General features: G+C 33.3%; 1 long non-coding RNA gene across 3 annotated transcripts in view; it reads left to right on the top strand.

The window, feature by feature from the left end:
- Positions 1-13,902, top strand: part of LOC104982747 — a 16,160-nt gene extending 2,258 nt beyond the window's left edge. The window contains exons 1-5 of one of the 3 annotated variants that reach the window (XR_824552.1): positions 90-122; positions 2,085-2,151; positions 2,706-2,786; positions 8,648-8,722; positions 13,537-13,902. This is a non-coding gene — a long non-coding RNA (uncharacterized LOC104982747). The other 2 variants (XR_824551.1, XR_824550.1) reach the window with 2 other exon arrangements.
- Positions 13,903-13,937: the final 35 nt, after the last annotated feature.

Below are 13,937 nucleotides of genomic sequence, written 5' to 3'. Positions count from 1 at the left end.
TGGGGGCGCGGGGCCCCGCTGCAGACCCCGCGGCGGCGGGGGGCCGTCTTGCTGCCCGGACCGGCCCCGCGGGGAGAGGGGCGGCGGCGGCGACCGGGCGAGGAGAGCCCCCGTCTGTCCTGGTGAGTTATTTTGATATTTAGGGTAAGGAAAAAAGAATCCCCTTTTCATATCCTTCCAACTGGGGATTTTTTTTAACCCCTTTCCCGTGAGGTGGGAACTCATCTTCGTGGTCGAATTTAAAAGAACAATGGAACCCTGACTACGTTTCAACAAAAAATAAAAACTTGTTTTTTTTTTTTTTCCTTTTGGGTGTTGGCTTTTAACTCTTTCCAAGCCGATTTTGAAAACGGCTGCAGTGTTACAGATGAAAGGTAGTTGCTGCTTGTTCAACCCTTTACTGACTTTAAGGTTGTCTTTAAAAATGCAAGTTGGAGGAGTGCTTCTGGTATTTCAAAAATTACGAAGCCAAGTTTACTATGTCGTCAGGGCTGTTTAATGGAAATAGATTATAATTACGGTGCTAGAAGATGACGTTTGATTAAGGTAGTTTATTTTACTGAGTGATTACGCCAAGATTGTTTGACATTCTGTTGTTTGAACGATGATTAAATCTACTGTTGGGGTACTTTTAAAAAGGTCATAAGGAGCCGTTATACCACACCTGAATGTTAGGAGGTACTTGGGTCAGTTCCTAGACTTTTAAAAGTTTAAGTTCGTCGTTTGATTATTTTTAAAAATAATGTATATCCTCACAAGCTGTGGTCGACAAAACTTCTGCAAAGGAATATTCAGAGACCAAATCCCTTTGTGAAGTTACTTTCTGGTAGTGTAAATATTAAAGTAGGATTGCTCGGTAATGGGCGATGAAGAGGAGCCATATTTGTTGCATGCATAAAAATCCAGTTATGCTCAAAATGGAACAGTATTTCAATAGTGTATTATGATTTTTTAAAAATTTGTAGAGTCCCCTGTACAGTCTAGAAATTTGAAACCTTGTCTGAGAGGGAATTTAAGTTTAGTGATTTGAAGAACAAACCACAAATGCACAAACCTTTGTGTATTTTAGAATATATTTGTCTTCGTCCTGCGGTAGCTCGTGTGGTGTTGTGGAGGTGAAGATCTACGTAAAAATAGTGTTGGGCAGATTTACGTAGTACTTGTAAAATCACAGGTACTGTTGTATTTTTTAATGTTTCTGAGGGTATTTTTGTTAGTGAAATTGTTTTATTTTCCTAATAGTATTCATATACTGCTACACGTTACATCAGTTGCGCATATCTTGATTTTACAGACTGTGTTGTTTTAACCGTTTTGGTTTTTCAAATCAACGTTTTTTGAAATTTTTGAACCTTGCAAGTCGTTTGACATTAATATTCTGAATCTTAGTTTTTCAGAATCCTCTAAATAGCAAAATGCAAAATAATTGCTAGTTGTTTAACCTCCTAAGATCTTTTTACATGAGAAATGGGGGAAGGGAGACTGAAAAGGTTAGAGACCTCAGTTTGAAATTGAATAAAGATCATAGATAGTACATGTTTTAGATTTGCTTTAAAGACAAAGCTAATATCCCACTTGGTGAGATCAAATAACTTGTGGTTTAAAAATTTAAAGTAACCAGTAGCCATTTTAACTTCACTTATTTCTCCTGGAGTTAATTTTTAATTGCTCGTTTCTTGTAAAAGGTAGTTCTAGATGGTAAAGAAAATTTAAGATAATTTCAATCTTTACCAGTGGTAAACTTCTTTGTTTTGGTATATTGCTTGGCATCAAAGAAAAATAAAAATGAAAACAAGGTTATAATCTTAACCCTCTCCAAAGATGTGAATTCTTTCTTTTTTAATCTCCTTGCTTTCTCTCTAATGTTTATGCACGCACCCAAAAGATGAGGAAAACAAAGAGTGATAGGCCCTCTGATAAATAGCTGCAACCTCACATGTACAGGGAGCGCGTTGATGAGCATCTTCTTGATTTATCCAGTGAGCATGTCTCTGGAATATTTTCTCATTGTTCCATCACACTGAAACTTTGGCCAAGAATTGTTCAAAAATCCAAACACTGATACTATCTTTTTTTTTTTTAAGGTAACTTACAAGATTAAAATTAAATTTGATTGACGATGATTCTGAACAAATACGCTGTTTATTTGAGGTAAGAATGGGTAAATTTTACTACTTTGACATAAAAGTAAGCTTATTAGGTTTTTATTTTCTTTGATAATTTATATTTTTGATACTGATTATGAGTAAGTATCTGAAATAATTTTACAAAATCTTTAAACCTTTTCATTGAGAAGTATTACGTACATAGCTATTGTAACTTCATGTGCCTTTTGAATAGTTTAAAATATTGAAGGTCCTTTAAGCCTTTGTTTAATTTTGGGACCAAGAAAAAGACTGATTATACTTTCAGGAAAACCATAAACCAAAGATATGGTTTTTCTTTTTTGCTGCCTAATATGCTGTGTAAACAGTTTTAATCTTTAATATTAAATAAGTTCATTGGAAAATTCAATCTAGTTACTATTCATATTAACATTTTAGGGGAGAATGTTTTAAAAACTAGCGTTTTGTGAGCATAGATTTTAGTTTTTGTTCCTTTTATGAAATAAGAACTTTAAAAACATGTTTTCCTACTTGGCTTTTGGTGGTTCCATCAATGAATTGTTTAGAATATTGTTTTCTTCCCCCCCCCCCCCCCAAAAGGTATGCCATTTTGAAGACTGAGACCATGGAATTTTGTCCTTGAGGATAAATCTTTGTGATAGTCTGTATTTTGTATAGCAAGTAAGTAAATGTTTTTACCCAACATATGAAGTCTAATAGCTACCAACATTTGAATAGGAAAATATCAGTAAAGGTTGTCAATGTGACATAAATTGTAGACTTAATCTCAAAAAAGGGATGAGGAAAAGCCCGTCAAGTGCATTTCCTTATATCAAAGCAGTTTTGTGTTAATGTTAAAACAGTTGATACATGTGATTTATATCAGCTGTGAGACATTCAGTAATTTTCAGTTAAATGGTGATTTAGATTTATGGTTAAATCAGAAGTTGAGTCATCTTTACAATCTGAAATGTACATTCTTCAGCCATTTTTTTGGTGATATAGATTATGTTTTAGAAATGGCGTAGAATTTTTGTATCTGCAGATCTTACAATTCTTAAAAGAACTGTATTTCAAAAATTAAGTAGACCCTTTCGTAGTCTAGTTATTATTTAGTGGATTTAAAATAGTCATTTTACCTATTTTTGTGAGTCTTTCTTCCCAAACAGGTAGAAAAATAAGTTATTTTACAGGAAACTAAAATGATGTGACAAGAGAGACTTGTTACCTATAGCTTAGTAAGTCTTTAGAGCTTGAAAGGAAGGAATAATTTCAACATGTATATGATTTTTTGATATCCTAAAATTAGATACATGAATTTAAAAAAATAGGTACAGAATTGTCAGGAATAATTTCTTACTCCTTAACACTGAATGTGGAAATTAATGTCAAGTGATATTAACAAGGGATTTACCAGAGGAAATATGGAATATAATGAGATATCTTGGGAAATTTTAAGGGTAGTCAAATAACCAATTAATTCATATAAGGGCAGGTTTGCATTTGTTCTTATAATTTTTGTGGATAATTTATCATTGGTGTTAGCTTATTCTGTTGATTCAAATAGATGATAGAGGTAATATTTTTATTTCTTTTAATTTAGCTTAATTTTTGCTTTTTGGTCCTTTTGCAGTTTGGTCAAATTTGTGTTTTTTATAATGTACAAAGGAAACCAAATGTTAGACCTTTAACAGTATAAAGTTTTAAGATGTCATATATGTAGAGTCAAGACATGTTTTCATCCCAAGCGTCTTTAATACAAATATCAAGGTTAGGGATTCCTTCTTGTAAATGATAGGATGTTATTTTGGCATTCAGATGTGCTTGGACACTGTTGTAAAAATTGAGAATTGAGCTTCTTAAGACACAAATGTATGTGAAGTTTAGGGTAAGTTTAAGTAGAAATTGGCAGTGACTTATAATAGACTACCGAAGTTGTAATTTGAATCCATAAAAGTAAAAAAAAAATAAAAGACTTTAAGATTAAAATATTAAATGGAGATTTTAATTTTTTTGTGTAGTATTAATCATTATAAAAATACTTTAAATGATACAGAAACTCCTAAATTAACATAATGGAGTTCAGTTTTCCTTTTTATCACCAACAAAATAAATATTTTTAAAAGATCTGCATGTCCTTTGACCTTCATAATAATACGGTCAGTGTTTTGAAATCTGCTGAGCCAAGCTTGTAAAATTGGCAATATTTCTGGTAGACAAAAAGAATGGATACATGAGAGCAAATATAACCTAAGATTCCATTATTTTAAGTTTGTATAGTTCATAAAAAATTATTTAGTTTATTACTATTTTCTGTTTGAGTCAAAGTTAAAAATACTTAAATACTTGTTTTTATTTTAACATTTTGAATTCTTGAATCAAAATAACCTGATCAGGTTCGAGATTGAATTCCATTGTGTTTATCATTGTGGCAACAACTGTTTAAAAAATTCCCTGGAGTTCCACAGATAATGAAGGAAGCCATGCCCATAGTTAACAAAAGGCTTTCATGAACTATTGCATTATAATTAGAGGCTAGATTATATGAAATAGGTAATTTTGAATATAAATTTTCTTTCAAGCTTAGTTTACTATTCACAGTTTCTTGATAATTTAAAATTTTGGACTGTGGACAACCAATTAATTTGCCTTGTTTACTCTGATTTTCTTCTTTGTTGAGAGGGAAAAAAGATAACTTGGGGATATCTCCATCTTCTCCATTAATGAGAGGTGTGTGAAAGAATGGAAAGAATAACTGATTGAACAGAGAGGAGACCCAGCTTCTAATGTGAATTAGTTCTGTAATCTTGACATTTTATTCACTGTGGGCTTTAGTCTTCCTATTTTGTATAAAATATTTGGAGTTTTCCAATCTCACACCAGTTTGCTCTTGAATTGTGTGGTAAAAATAATAGAATGTCTAATTCTCTTAAACTGGAGAGCAGTTTTTGTAATTTTTGCATTGCAAATTGTAGGTATTAATTTTATGTTGAAGTTATTTGAATAACGTGAGACCTGGGCCGGTAGTATACCTGACTTTCCTAATTTTGATGGTGGTTTTGTCCCTAAATTGTGTCTGACTCTTTGTGACCCCATGGACTATAGCCTGCTAGGCTCCTCTGTTCATGGGGTTTCCCAGGCAAGAATTCTGGAGCAGGTTGCCATTTCCTTCTCTAGGGGATCTTCCCGACCCAGGAACCTGCGTCTTCTGCATTGGCAAGAGGATTCTTAACCATTGAGCCACCAGGGAAGCTGTTTCTTAATTTTAGGCATTCTAAACTATTAATAAATAGTATAAATGCAGACAATGGAGAAGTGTCTTTAAAAAATAGAGATTTAGAATGCTGCAATGAAAGCGTTTTGAATTTTTTTCCTAATTATTTCATTAAGTAATTTAAAGATTAATGTATTTAATGTAACATTTGCAGCTGACTATCATGATTATAAAGCTTACATGCTTGGCATAACCTATATAATTTTCTCTGAATACAACTGTATTTCAGAGATAAATATTCTCTTACTCAGCTGCCTTTCCCTTCCAGGTTAAGTAGCTCACCGCACTTAATTGTCAAATTGAGTGTTATTTCTGAATATAATTAACCATGACAATTTAAATTCAAGGATATTCTGAACTTTACAAATAAAAACTGATTTGAATGTTTACATAACTTCTAAGAAGCATGTTTACTACAACAATTTGATTTATACATTGTGTAAAGCTAGATAATCCACTGTTTTGGAAAACAAGCTTTTGTTTTTTGAGTTTATTTGAAATTGAATATTTTCCAAACAAGCAATTATATCCTTAATATATATTACAGAGTAGTCAAAATCATTTTAATTTAGGTTATCAAGCTAAATATTTTGCTTAACTTTAGTGGTTTATGAGTTGTGAGAGTTTTCTTATAACTTGATGACTTTACCACTAGTATCTTATTTTTGTGAAAAATTTCTTATATTTCACAATGCTCTCAAACTTTATTCTTAATTAAGATGTTAGGTGGTTTTGAGGACTTCAAAAGATGACAATCAAATGTAAGAAAAGCACAGATGGCCTAGTGTTAATGTAAGACTGCACTAAAGTCATCTTTGCATTTTATTATAAAGTGACCAGCAATCATAATATACCTTTCAGTTCAGTCGCTCAGTTGTGTCCGACTCTTTGCAACCCCATGAATCGCAGCACGCCAGGCCTCCCTGTCCATCACCAACTCCTGGAGTTCACTCAGACTCACGTCCATCGAGTCAGTGATGCCATCCAGACATCTCCTCCTCTGTCGTCCCCTTCTCCTCCTGCCCCCAATCCCTCCCAGCATCAGAGTCTTTTCCAGTGAGTCAACTCTTCGCATGAGGTAGCTAAAGTACTGGAGTTTCAGCTTTAGCATCATCCCTTCCAAAGAAATCCCAGGGCTGATCTCCTTCAGAATGGACTGATTGGATCTCTTTGCAATCCAAGGGACTCTCAAGAGTCTTCTCCAACACCACAGTTCAAAAGCTGGATCTCTTTGCAATCCAAGGGACTCTCAAGAGTCTTCTCCAACACCACAGTTCAAAAGCATCAATTGTTCGGTGCTCAGCTTTCTTCACAGTCCTACTCTCACATCCAAAGATGACCACAGGAAAATCCATAGCCTTGACTAGACGAACCTTTGTTGGCAAAGAAATGTCTCTGCTTTTGAATATGCTATCTAGGTTGGTCATAACTTTCCTTCCAAGGAGTAAGCCTCTCAAATGAGGATCCTTGTTACTGCAAAATATTAGAGATAGATAGGAATATGAGCAAAATTGATATATCAAAGTTTGTAGTCTGCTTAAGGTGAACTTAGCTTGTGTTAGTGGCTCAGTTGTGTCTGACTCTGCAACCCCATGGACCCCATGGACTGTAGACTGCCAGGCTATGCTGTCTGTGAAATTCTCCAGGCAGGAATACTGGTGTGGATTGCCATTCCCTTCTCCAGGGGATCTTCCCAACCCAGGGGTCAATCCCAGGTCTCCACATAAAGGAAAGCTTTGTCATTTTGGAAAGGAGATTGAGTGGTAAGATTACATCAGTGTCAGTAATTTTTGTGGTGGTGCAAAGTGTGATCCAACTTTTCATCTGGTTTTCATGGAGTGAGCACTCTGAACCACATATTTATACTGGTAGAGAGCTTTTTTTAATAAGCTGATGAGTTTTCCTCAGATACTTCTTTCATGGATATTCCCTTAAGTCATTCCTGCTCTACTCTCAGGGACTAAATCAATTTATTTTACTTGATTGATTTAGGATTTATCTTTGTTCAGTAACTGCCTTCTTTATATAAGGTCAGGTTAAATTTGGAAGCTTAAAAATGAGTAATGCTGTGTTTCTTATTAATTGCTTCATTTTATTAACTTGTTGGGAGGAAATTTTAGCACCTTGATCTTAGAAGAAATTTTGAAGCAGGTCTTTGCAATATTTCTTGGATATGAATAGTCAAAATGATTAATGGGTTTTGGTAAAGTTATCAGGAACTTGCTTTATAATTTGAAAATTGGAAACCTTGGTCTTGGAAAACATTTAAGGTAGCTTAGTTGTTGCTTAAATCTTAAACTTTATTTTACTTTCTAAAAATTCTTAAATTGGTACTTTTTTATATTGAACTTTTAAACAAAGCATTTTGGATAGTTCTTGCCATTATTTTGATTATTATAATCATACTTTGGCACAGGAGTGACGGGAAAAAGTATATACCTGTATTCTCAAAAATATACTCAAGATAGAGAAACATTGTCTTCCATGTTGGTGAAGTATTTCAGTCTAACCAGTGAAAAGTATGGGTATGGTATTTTTATCAAGCCATATACTTTAGAGAGGCTTAGTGTTGATGCTGGGAAAAATTGAGGGCAAGTAGAGAAGGGAGCGACTGGATGAGATGGTTGGATGGTATTACCAACTCTGGACATGAGCTTGAGCAAACTCAGGGTGATAGTGATGGACAGAGAAGCCTGGCATGCTGCAGTTCATGGATTCACAGGGTCCAGCAAGACTTAGTGATTGAACAAGTGTTGAGTAGGTCCATTTAATTAGTAGTAAAGGAAAGTTGGAAATTATGCTTAAGGTTTCTATCCCAGAATAGTGTTGATTTGATTAAGGTTCACGATAATATAGTAATACTGAAGAGTGAGAAACATGGCCTTGCCAGGTTGGAAATGGATGTTTTCCTTTAGAAATGTTGAAAGCAGGTTAGATGAAGGACCAGAAGATAAAATCCTTCTCTTCTGTTGAGTGAGGTTGGCTCTGTTAAACAGCTGTTTTAACAACCATGACTGCCTGTTAGGGAGCCCAGATTTTTACCTAGGAAGTTCTTGGGGACTGAGACTTAACATGTGTTTTTATAATAACATTCTACAGGTGAAGCTCCGAGCGTTCAGGTTTAAGATTCTCTGGATTTGAACTTTTGATCTTTTGGAACTGTCTTTATAAATACATGTCTGGTAATTGATTCTGATAAGATGTTGAAATTTCCAAGTCTATTTTTGTGTTTCTATTCATAAAATTGTATTCCTTTTGCTTTCTGCAGGAATATGAATCCTGAAGCTGAATTACCTAAGGGGCCTCTACAGTGAAGTGAAATAGATGTTGGTGGAAGCATTTAGTAAGTTTTTACTCAATTTACATGTTTAATCTGTTTTTTAAGTTTAAATATGACTTTGGAAATTTTAAGTAAATGAGTCTATAAAAACAGATTTAGTGAGATTCAAAACAGTACAAAAATAGACCCATATGGTTGGGTGTGTACCAAGTTTATTAAAATCTTATTAATTTACTCCAACCTTTTATTACTTTCTGCTTTTCTAACTTAGGTTCAGGCAAAGTTTAAATGGCAAGAAATCATATTTGAATATGCTCTTAATACTATACCTAGGACTTCTCTTGACGGCCCAGTGGTTAACACTGGGCTCCACTGCAAGGTGCAGGGTTCAATGCCTGGTCAAGGAAATAGGAGGCCGCAGGCACAGCGCAGCCAAAATAAAAAACCTGCACCGTAGATCTAGGTGTTTGTAAACTGCCCTCTGTTTTTATAAATAAAATTTTATTAGAACACAGCTATGGTGTTTCATTTATACATTTTCTGTGTCTACTTTATTTAGAGCTACTGAGTAGAGAGTAGTTGTAGCCAATGGCCACAAACCATTGAATACTTAGTATCTTGTCCTGTAAGCAATTTAGCTTATTCTGGATTCTTCTTTTTTGTCAGCTTTACATATATAGAACTCAGAAGCCCTTGAATTCTCTTGGTAATAGAGCATACTTTTTACTGGATTTCATTGTTACTAATTCAAATAAATGAAGTAATCATGAGCTTTCCTTAAACTTGAAAGCCCAACAAAAAGTTCTTTTTACACTGGGGTTTTGCCTTGATAGTGTAGAAGGTTTGGTTACTACTATGGAATTTCTAATTCACCATCTGAGAAATAGTGAGAAAAGAGTGGTGAGACTGTATAAATGAATTTGGATGAATTTTCAAATGGATTTGTTTATTTTTGACAAAACTTTTTAGTATAATTATTTAGTAATTGTTTTATAAAAGAGTTTTTGAATCACATTTACGTATCTAGATTCTATATGATAATCTTTGTTTCTCATTATTGTTTGAACCTCTATTATATAAATGGTGACTAGGACCTGTAAAATTGAATTTTTTTTTTAATGGGTGGTGAGGACAGAGATGAAAACTTACCTAATGTAGTATAATTTATTGACTTCATGCCTTCTATTTTAAAGTGCTTAATTGCCTGGCACATAGTGGGTGCTCAGTAAATACTTGTTAATTTAATGTATATAGTTGCTGTTGAACATTTGTCAACTAGTGTTTGGGGTCTAAACTAAAAATGAAGGGAGATTCATGGTTAAGTTTATAATGCTTTAAATAGTAACTTTTAGATATGCTTTAAATACTAAACTTTGACTCAGTAAAAGCTTAAAAGTTACAAGAAACCACAACTTTCAATCTTTTCATGAACATGTAGTCAAGTTTTAAACTAATAGGGATAATGGGGAAGATCTGATAATAAAACTTTTAAGTAAGATGATTTTCTTAGCCCCCATAGTTGAACAGCATAGTTTTAACAGTGTGAACAACAGCTGGCTGCTTTTGTTTCTTGCATGCCCACCTTATTTAGGACCCAGACTTGTTAATATATTTTAATCCTATTGAGGAGTCAAGCTGTTTTTGGTAATAAGACAATATGTGAATTGACTATATTAAATATTTTCAAATTTAAAGGCTGTGCAAAGAAGATTGAAATTATGACATAAGTACCAGGAAGATTCATTATGTGATAATGATCAATTTCTCCTTACTGTAATTTTGTACCCATTTGTCCCACTCGTTTTGCATTAAGTCTTTGAATTTTAACAAATTGTAACATTTATTAGAACCACTTGTTTAAAAAGTTGAGTCATTCATCTTTTTCCTTGTGCTCTTCCTGTCCTCCACATTTTTTTGTTGCTTGTAAAATGGGGGTTTGCTAAGAAGTAGAGGTAAGGAAGTGGCTTGTTTTAGGGGAACCTCTCTTAAAACACATCCAGTAATAAATCACTTGCTTGAATTTCAACTAACAACTCATTTTACAGTATCCCAATGTGTTTTAAGCAAATTTACTGAATTAGAATTTAAAACTTTCTTGTTCAGTATTGTGTTTTTAATTTCTGGCTGTACAGTATTTGGGGATTTTAAGAGATAGTAGATACTTAATACCTTCTTACCATAAAAGTTTGTCTAGAACTGACTTAGAACAAGCAATTAAAAAAAAAAGTATAAGTGACCATTATAGTGGGAAAATTCTCTTAACTTTTCATAGTATTAGCTTGAAGCTTGTATGTTTGATGATGGAATTCTGGATCAAACCATCATCTCTTCAGTATGTTTGCAGTAATCCACAAATTGCTGAAAAGATATGGAGTAGTAGGGCTTTGATACTAAACCCTATTCAGTTTTCTGTACTGATCTTATTTTAATGCAACATTAGCATTATGTTAGTTACTCAGTCATGTTGGACTCTTTGTGATCCCATGGACTGTAGCCCACCAGGCTCCTCTGTCCCTGAAATTCTCCAAGCAAGTATACCTGACTGGGTTGCCATTTCCTTCTCCAAATGTGACATTAAATTCTCTTTAAAGCAGAAATTGTTTTTGTCTTTTAAATAGTTGACCCCAGGACCCTATAGATTTTTCAGAGATACCATGACCATTGGAATATAAATTGTTTGATTCATTAAGGTTAGTCTGTAGGTCCTCAGGTACTTTGGTTACTCTGGTATATTGGAGTAATAACTAATATTTATTGAGGTCGTTCTATATGCCAGGTAATGTAAAAGCTATAAATGTTAATCTTCACCACTACTGCTACATAAGGTAGGTACTACTGTTACTTCTGTTTTACAGATGAAGAACTGGATTTAGTTACCAATGAAATTTCCAGGCTCAACTCATGCATACCTTTTCACTTTTTTAACTTCGGTTATTTGCAAATTTAATTTTTGTAAGAAATTGAAATTCCATGAAATTAAATGGCTCATTCTGAAATCCTTTATTGTTCTTTTAAGTGCTTTGAATGCTTGACTTAGCTCTTTTGCTTATTAACAGAATGCTTACTTTCTGGGTTTTGATTTGCTTCATAGGAATGCAGATTGATCATGGCTTTTCTAGTACCAATCTTTTTCTTCATCCTACTCACCCCCCTCCCCCTTTTTACCATCTTATATATGATGACAGTATATATGATAGCACAACCAATATGCTGGTATTTTTTAATTTCTACTTTTGTCACACAAGATGATGTATTCTGTTAATTAATTTTGATATGATTTTAATATCATTTGGCTTCCTTGTGAATCTTTAAAAATATGGTTTTAATTTTTTAAAATAAGGCTTTAATATTTTACATAGTGTCAAGAATGGATTTTGCCTCTTGCCTTGTGGCAGGAGAGTATGAAGCCCTGAGTTTATCACTTAGTGTACTAGATTGAATAAATTGCACCTATTGCTATTGTAATGACTGTAACTTAATATCAATGCATTAACGTCATTGTTCATCATAATAGTATTTACATTCCAAACATTTAGAGCTTGATCCTTCATTGTAACAGAGTTTGAGAAATTGGTTTATAATTAACTAATCAAGAGGAATGAAGGTTTTTATCTTTTTACTTTAATATAGAGATATATGTCCCTTAATTTTAAGGAATGAACAATTCAAGTGGAAGCTATTTTACTGATCTGGGAAATAAATGAGTTATTTTTAGTTCTCCTTTTAGGCTGGAGAGATATGGGCAAAAACGTTTGGGAGAAATATCTTTTGTTTGATGTTTATTGATGTTGTGACACTCATTTTCAGTATCTGTTAAATGAGTGGTGATATCTCTTGGTTAATCATGTGATTTATTCAGTAGATTTTTGTACTGTATATAGTAGACAACAGCAACAATGAATCCTTATAGTTTTGGAATGAATGTATTAATTACCTAAAGAGCAAAAAATGCCCTTGTATTTAATAACTTCCAAGTCAGTCATCCAGACTTTATTGGTATAAATTTTAGTTTGAGAGCTGTAAAATTTATAGAGAAGATCAGAGTTAAAGCTTATTTTTCTAATTATGTTTGATCATGATGAATCAGGGCCATTTATTTAATGGTAAAATCTTCTGACTTCCCTTAATTCCTTTAGCTCAAATTATTTAAGCAGTTTTTTTTTTTTTAATGAGGAAAATTTGATGTTTTTGAAATGAGAATTTTACTTGTATTGAATTTGAAATCTGATACATCAAATAAGACAGGCAGACACTCTGCATTTTGATCATTTTGTTTTCTAGTGGCTATATGTTTCCTGCATTCTCATGTATGTAGCTCAAGATTATCCATATCCATTTGTGTTACTTATGCAAAATTAAGATCTGTTGCACCAGAGAACTGCTATGATCCACTGCTTTGGTCTTTTTTTTTTTAATTCTTTAAGATTCTTTTCCATATTTAGTTTTATTTGAAGAAGCTTGGAAAGTTTTCTGCATTGAGATTTAGAATCCATAGTGTTTGCTGTACTTTAGCTTTCCAGAATTGTGGATTTGACTTTTTGTTTCCATTTCTCATGTAGATAGTGTAACAACATTTAACTATTAAAAATGTGACTCTTACTGCCACATTTTTATGGTTACTCTGTATCTGTGACAGGAAAAGAATTTTGTTACTGGTGTGCTGCTGTTTGTGCCATGCTTCTATCAGTGAGAAGTTGTCTGTGCAGCACATGCTACTTAATATAATACAATTTTAGAGTTTAAAGTTGTTACAAAATTATTAAAGCATTATGTATGGTAAGCTTATCTTCAAGGTGGGTAGATGTTGTCTGTTTGAAGGAATATGATTGTTGATATTCCAACAGCATTTTTTTTTTTCTTTTAATGTTTTCATCAAGCACCCAGTCAGCTTGAAGAGTCTCAAATGGACCCTACCACTGAGAAATCAAGATGGCAGTCCACTATGGGGAATTGAGAAAAATGGATTAATACAAGAGTGCTGTGATAATATACAACCAAGACAGGGTTCTTTTAACATGGATTTCATGAAATGAATGAAGATATAGGTTTTTTAACAGCACAAATGGACAGTAAATTTGTCTTTCTAGAGACTTTTTGTATCATTAGGAATATTTTTGACATTTGGAGAAAAAGATGGCACATTAACAGATGATAGTTTGTATGCCTGGAATTTTTTCAGTTTGATTTGTATGAGTATGACCTTGTGGAATGTTAACTTTAATAAAATTTCTAACACTTTAAAATTTCTCAGTTTGGGTTTTTTTTTTTTTTTTTTTTT

The sequence above is a fragment of the Bison bison genome, unplaced genomic scaffold, assembly GCF_000754665.1.
Source record: "Bison bison bison isolate TAMUID 2011002044 unplaced genomic scaffold, Bison_UMD1.0 scf7180017860443, whole genome shotgun sequence".
Classification (NCBI taxonomy): domain Eukaryota; kingdom Metazoa; phylum Chordata; class Mammalia; order Artiodactyla; family Bovidae; genus Bison; species Bison bison.
Note: the sequence above shows the minus strand (reverse complement) of the source record. Positions and strands in the feature narration are given on the sequence as shown.